The sequence below is a fragment of the Apis dorsata genome, unplaced genomic scaffold (genome assembly GCF_000469605.1).
Source record: "Apis dorsata unplaced genomic scaffold, Apis dorsata 1.3 scaffold_530, whole genome shotgun sequence".
Lineage (NCBI taxonomy): Eukaryota > Metazoa > Arthropoda > Insecta > Hymenoptera > Apidae > Apis > Apis dorsata.
In genome coordinates, this window is record NW_006263752.1 from 255,969 (window position 1) to 262,400 (window position 6,432).

Genomic DNA, 6,432 nt, shown 5'->3' on the forward strand with positions numbered 1-6,432 from the left:
AAAAAAAAAGGAATTATATACGTATTTTCGTGTTCGACAAATTCTCACTTTTTCACTCCCGTATAAACAAGCGACGGTTTTCTGACGCGTGTCTGATTTTTGCAAAACACAGTCGAACATTTCGCTACTGTATTACGAGAAAAAAGAAACACACACACACACAAACCAATCATAAACCATACACATGCATAGATTATACATTAACGATTAATGTAAAATGAATCATTTAGACCGGTGCACAACATTCCGAGGTAGAAATGTTAGCGGATAAGTGGGGGTTGTTCGATGATGATGGAAGGTTTAGAAACGCAGTGAGAAACAACGAGAAAGATCGCGATGTTTCGTGAAATGGTAGGATGTTTTTCACGGTGTATTTGATCGAATTGTATCGAATTTCACGGTATATTTGTCGGGTATACTTGTTCGTGACGTTTTTAGCGAATATATATAAATATATATATATCGGGACGTTTTTGTATTACGCGAAAGTAAAGTGCTTTTCTTTTGAGGATTCGCATGAACTGCCATCTGGTGATCGAAAGAGGTATATTCATTCGAATAAGAAATACTAAAGATTGATCGAAATATGATTTTTATGCGTGAGATCGAAAAAGAATGGAAGATATTATTTTGAAAATCGAAATTATTAATATTGATCTTATAATTTATTACTCGAACATTTTCAACAACGAATTAAAAGACTGTAAATTATGTTCGATTGTTGAAATCATTTTAAATCAATATAAAAATTTCGTGAAAAATAACGTTAGATTTTAACGAATGTGATAGTAAATTTTCATATTGTGTCGATGCAAAGCTTTTGAAAATATGAAATTGGCGCGTTGGTAAACGAAATGAACATTTCCATGGTCGTAAAACAACGTTCGAATGAAAATTACAAATTGCTCATTTGGCGAATTGCCAACGAATATTAAAAGTGTAAATCGATCGAAATTATTCCATGAAAATTTTCAATGCTTAATCAGCATTGAAAATTCTGCAATAATCACGACTGACCCATTCTCGAATGCGAAACTCTTCCATCTCGAAAAATAGTTTATCGATACGATATTACCACGATCACCGATGCATCCAATGCATCTGCACATAAATTGCGAATCTATTTTAGCGTACAGTAAGGGCTTTTGCGGGTCTGATATATACGTACTGCCTTAAATTGCCAAATTTCTAGTGTTAGAAATACGCGCAAATCAGTGAAAACGAATGGTTACTATCGAACGGGCAACGAGCGTTCAGAAGATCGGAAATATACGATTTTTCGATATAAACGGAATAAGATCCAATTTTAAACAGGCAGCCCGTATTATTTTCATTGTATTTTAACTATATCCATCGGATTCGTTAAAAATATTCTCTTGTTTCTCGCCACTTAGCAGAGTACAAATATTTTTGGAGAGTAATTTTTCGCGATTCTCGCGGTTCGATTTGCAACGAAACATTCGATATAATAAGAAGGAGAGGATAACGATTAACAAAAAGAAAGATTTAGTATTCGTTGTTCATACGTAAAAATTTTAGAGATATGCGAGGTTTTGAAATTACGCGCTCGATACGGAAAAATTTCAGCGCAATCGGCGTAGATCTCGATACGACTGAACCTTGATTCGCTCCGAATCGATCCGAAATAATACGAAAGTAATCGAAATTTCGACCGATCATAGCCGAATTTTTCCGAAAATCTTGAAATTGAATACGCTCGGGTCCCGATCGGAAAAATTCGGGCGAATTCGATCGAAAAAGAAATATGGAGATATTTCGAAATCTCTTCATCGATCTTGTTCGAATTTTTTCGATCTGTCCCGAAGTTTCGATTTCTGAACCTCAGCATATATTACTAATAAGAAGTATCGATGTAATTCGTTACCATTTCTCTACAGAGATACACGTCCGTTAAATAAAAATTCCAAAAATACCGGGAATCGTCCGCGAAAAAATCCGTTTTCGTCCGAGCTAAACTATATGATATATAACAAATATGTGTGGCTAACTATTTTTTCTTCTTTGTTTGTGGGGTTTTTATTTTTTTTATTTTTTTTTTATTTTTTTTTTTTCTTTTTACCAATTTTCTCGTCCATCTCGAGAAAGGGATATCCGTTTTCCACACGCTACACGTTTTTAGAGCCAAAGAGAAGGATACACTTGCAGATACTTAAATCACGATTCGCGTGTTCCTCGCAAAACTGACACTCCCACACTTCTCAAAACAACTCGCGTTGAACACACAACGTTACACAATGATCATCGAACGATGATTAGGTTACACGAATAATCACGGGTTCTGAAAAAAAAAAAAAAAGACATAATAAGTAAAGATAAATAAACAAATACTAAAACGAAACCCGACAGCATCCGCACGAAACGGGAAAAAAGCACCTTTTTTTCTTAACCATTTATACTTTTAGATTGCGCCTAAAAATTAGTTTTCTTAGCTGGGTTAATTTTCAGCTAATCGCATATACGATTTTTTCTCTCCTCTTGTGTATGGTTTTTTAATACATTTTTGTTTTTTTTTTATCTTTGTTTTTTTTTTTTTAAATAATTGTTTCTCTCTGGGAAAATTGATTAACTTTTTTACCAAATCATCGGACTTAGTCCTGCTTGAACTAGCTCTTGGACCATACGTGTTTAGTGCGCATGATGTGTGTTATTATTATTACGGTTATTATTATTATTAATATTATTATTATCATTAATTTTATCATTGCTATTAGCGTTATTATTATTATGATTATTATTATTATTATTATTATTATTCTATTATTCACTGCGTACATAGCCGCTACGATTTACTATAATTACTTATTATTATTATCATTATCATCATCATTATTGTTATTATCATCATCGTCGCTACATGATATTATTAAATATTCTCATCAATTAGTTTTACCGTTCACACCAATCTTGTATACCATGTGTGTATTCGTCATTACCATTAGTATTATCGTCAACAATCGTCACGATTATCGTTTTAAAAGAAAAAAAAAAAAAAAACGATAAATTTTATTGTCGCCACGCGCATTCGCCGATTTGTATCTTTTTTTTTTTTTTTTTTCGTTCGAGTAAGAAGCAAAGAGACAAAGAAAGAAAGAAAGAAATAAAGAAAGAAAGAAAGAAAGAAAGAAAAAAGAGAACAGGATGGGGGAGGGGGGAGAAAAAGAAGAGAGATGCTCTCCATAGGAGGCAAACACACCAGGCATCGAGTCTCGAGGTGCACACAGAAGACTCTGTCGCGTCTGAAATACAAATGGCCCCTTACTGTCCACGGGTGTATCGATCGCGAGTCATCGTTCAACGAATGCGACAGGGTCTTTGAACCTCGATCTCTCTTAACGTTCTTGCTCACTTGCCTGGGTTCTTTTTAGATGTTAGATTTACGATCGCATGGCATGCGCTTGTATATCGTTTCAGATATATTATGTACATTTTTTTATTTCTTTTTTTTTCCTTTTTTAATTTTATCGATTATTCTTTTTGTTGTTTTTCCTTTTTTTTCTTTTTCTTTTTTCTTTTTTTTTTTTTTTTTTTTTTTTTTTTTTTTTTTTTTGAGGGGGGAGGATTCTGTTCTGTTGCGTTTAAGTTTGCGCCGTTCACCTCTGTTTTCGTTGGCGACACTCTCATTCCATCGAACATACCACGTACCTTTGTACTCGTATCGAGGGATTCCACGTGATCAGCGATTCTATGTAAACACATTTGCGTGTGCTTAGGTGTAAGATGAATTGTAAGAACGAGAATGGGAGAATGCTTGAGCAGCGACAGTGGTTTCTTTTTAATTGGATTGCAGCGACACGATTGGGGTGTAGGAAGAATTATCCATGGTAGTGCGATGAATCTCTGGTGAAATCGAGTTACGCACAATTATTTGATCGAATAAACGCACCGCTTTTTTATGAAATATTTATTTCTTTTCTTTTGATGATGATGAATGAAAACATTTATTATTATACAAAATGAATATATTTTTAGCGTTGCACATTTGCACATAATAGAAATTTCTCTAAAAATCTTTAACAATTTTTATTTTCAGTCAATATTTTTCAATAGAATTATTATTATTATTATACGATGTAAAGTTTATAAAGTCTCGATCATGATCATCAATGCACAAGTATCTTTCATCCACGATAAAAGAATATCCGAATAACCGCTATTCAAAGAATCTTTTTCAATTATGAAGAAAAAGCGTGTTTCACCCGAGTTTTGCACACAATGCGAGTTAAGTTCGCGCATTTCGGATCTCATTGAGAATGATAACAAGCACCTGCACAGGAATATCGTGCTTGCATCATCTATCACGTTTCTATGAATAAAAAAGAGATATTATTCATTACCAAACGGAATATCTCTCGCGGTTTCACGCGAATGAGTGATGTTACGCGATTAAAACTGTCGCGCGTCGAGCGTTCGCCCAGAGCTCGCGTTTTAGATTCATGTAAACGAATCGTGCGAGGTTATATATCACGTGTTGCATACGACTCGGTCGTTGAAGATAAAGGCGCTAGTGGATTGTGTGTATGCTTGATCGCGTTTTTCTCTCGCCTTTTTTTTTTTTTTTTTTCCTTTTTCTTTTCATTTCCCCTTTCATCGTGATCGATGAATAGCCGAGGCTGGCCTAAGAATCTCGAGTGCCGGAGGATGTAAGAACGAAGTGTGTGTACATTACGTGTATTATACGTGTGAATGGACGAAGAATCCCACGATTCCATCGATATGGAATCGAACGATGCAAGAAGAAACACTGTGGTTCCGTGGAGAAGCGGGAAATATTTTATTTTTCTTTTGTGGTCTCGAAATTTTTTTTTTTTTTCACGAATGTTTTTTTCGAACTCCTTAAGGAGGATAAATAATGGTGTCAATGTGAAGAAATTTTTAAATATATCAATGATTAAGTACAATGAATGCTTCTGAAATTATTTTCTATTTCGGTTCTTGTCGGGATGAAAAAATATCCATGTCAAATTACATCACACCGTTGATTTAGATCAATGTTAACAATGTTGACTGTTAACTGAAGACTTCTAACGATTTTAACACTCCATTGAGAGTAATTTAAAATTAATAATTTTAAAAAATTGCTCAATAAAATCCAATATATTGCGTAAAAATGTCTATCTTCTTTTGTGTACAGTCAACGTGTTACATTAAGCCATATATTCTCCAACCACAATATTCAGATCAAATTACTTTACAAAAAAAATTATCAACATATTGTCACATATTGTCACATATTGTCACTATCATTACATTTTCAACTTTCAATTTTAATTCACCCCAATCTATCATTCAAACACTCCTCTAAGGCATATCAACGATACATCTAAAAAAAAAAAAAAAAATACACAAAATATATTAAATACAAAATACAAATATATCGATTATTCTACAAAATAAATCATTTCAATTTCTTACAATCCACCCTCGCTCGATCACCTCAATCACCTCATCAATCATCAAATCACATCAACAATCACACCTAAAAAAAAGAAAACTTAACACCAACTTCCCGAATCTTTAAATAAAACTCACTCATTGACGTGAATGCAGAAAGCGCGCGCGTGCGACAGAGAGAGAGAAAGAAAGAGAGAGAGATGATTTCCAAAACTCAGAAACTCGAAGGAACAGTAGGTATAACGAGGCAGCGCGATCCCACTTTGACCAGTTCTCGAGGAACCTCTTCTTCCCCGGAACCACGGGATCCGCGATTCTGCGCGCGTTCCTCGAGTTTTCACCTCGACTTTGCCCATCTTCGCCAACTCTAGAACCCCTTAGAGATACACGTCATCCGCTTCCGGTACGCAAGAGGGTACACACAGTGCGCATCGTTTGAAATTAAGCAAAAACTTCGCTCTGAAGAGAGAGAGAGAAATAGAGAGATAGAGAGAGAGAAAGCGTTTTCATCTCTGGAGCTGCTTTTGAGCGAGAGGAATCGCGGGCGAAGAGAGAAGGTTGCTCGACGACGCGTGAAGCGTTTCGCGCGCCGACGAGGAGACAATAGGTCGGCGGAGAGGAAACGAGCGAGAAAATCGTTTCTGGCTCGCCGTGTTCTCGCGAAACCCCCTCCCTCCCTCCCTCTCTCCCTCCCTCTCCCCTTTTCCGAATCGATCCACGGCCCTTGTTGAATGAGTGCCAACCGAAAGGGTGAAAGAAGAGGGGGAGGAGGGGGAGGGAGGGGATGGTTCTCTTAATTTGTAGCACGGTCGAACGTCCACGGGGCTCCATTAGAATGGGATTCGATTCAACTGTGTCCTAATGTAATTTTGTCCAAGTTAAATCCCTTTCGAAGAGACGGGCGAAGAGGGTGGAGGAGGGAACCAGCCATCGAGATTACTTGGTCCGCGAGAGGATCCCTCTCCCTTTTTCACGTGTTCGCGGGACGTTTCACGGGAATTACAGGGGGAGGAGGAGGGG

The 6,432-nt window shown here is 36.3% G+C and overlaps 1 protein-coding gene and 1 long non-coding RNA gene across 7 annotated transcripts in view; one reads left to right on the forward strand and one right to left on the reverse strand.

The window, feature by feature from the left end:
• Positions 1-6,432, forward strand: part of LOC102673913 (fasciclin-2) — a 166,164-nt gene that overhangs the window by 145,835 nt on the left and 13,897 nt on the right. The window lies entirely within an intron of this gene.
• The window catches only part of LOC116186262, a 7,224-nt gene continuing 5,334 nt past the window's right edge, over positions 4,543-6,432 (reverse strand). The window contains exon 2 of the long non-coding RNA XR_004151223.1: positions 4,543-5,497. This is a non-coding gene — a long non-coding RNA (uncharacterized LOC116186262). The remainder of the gene's footprint in view (positions 5,498-6,432) is intronic.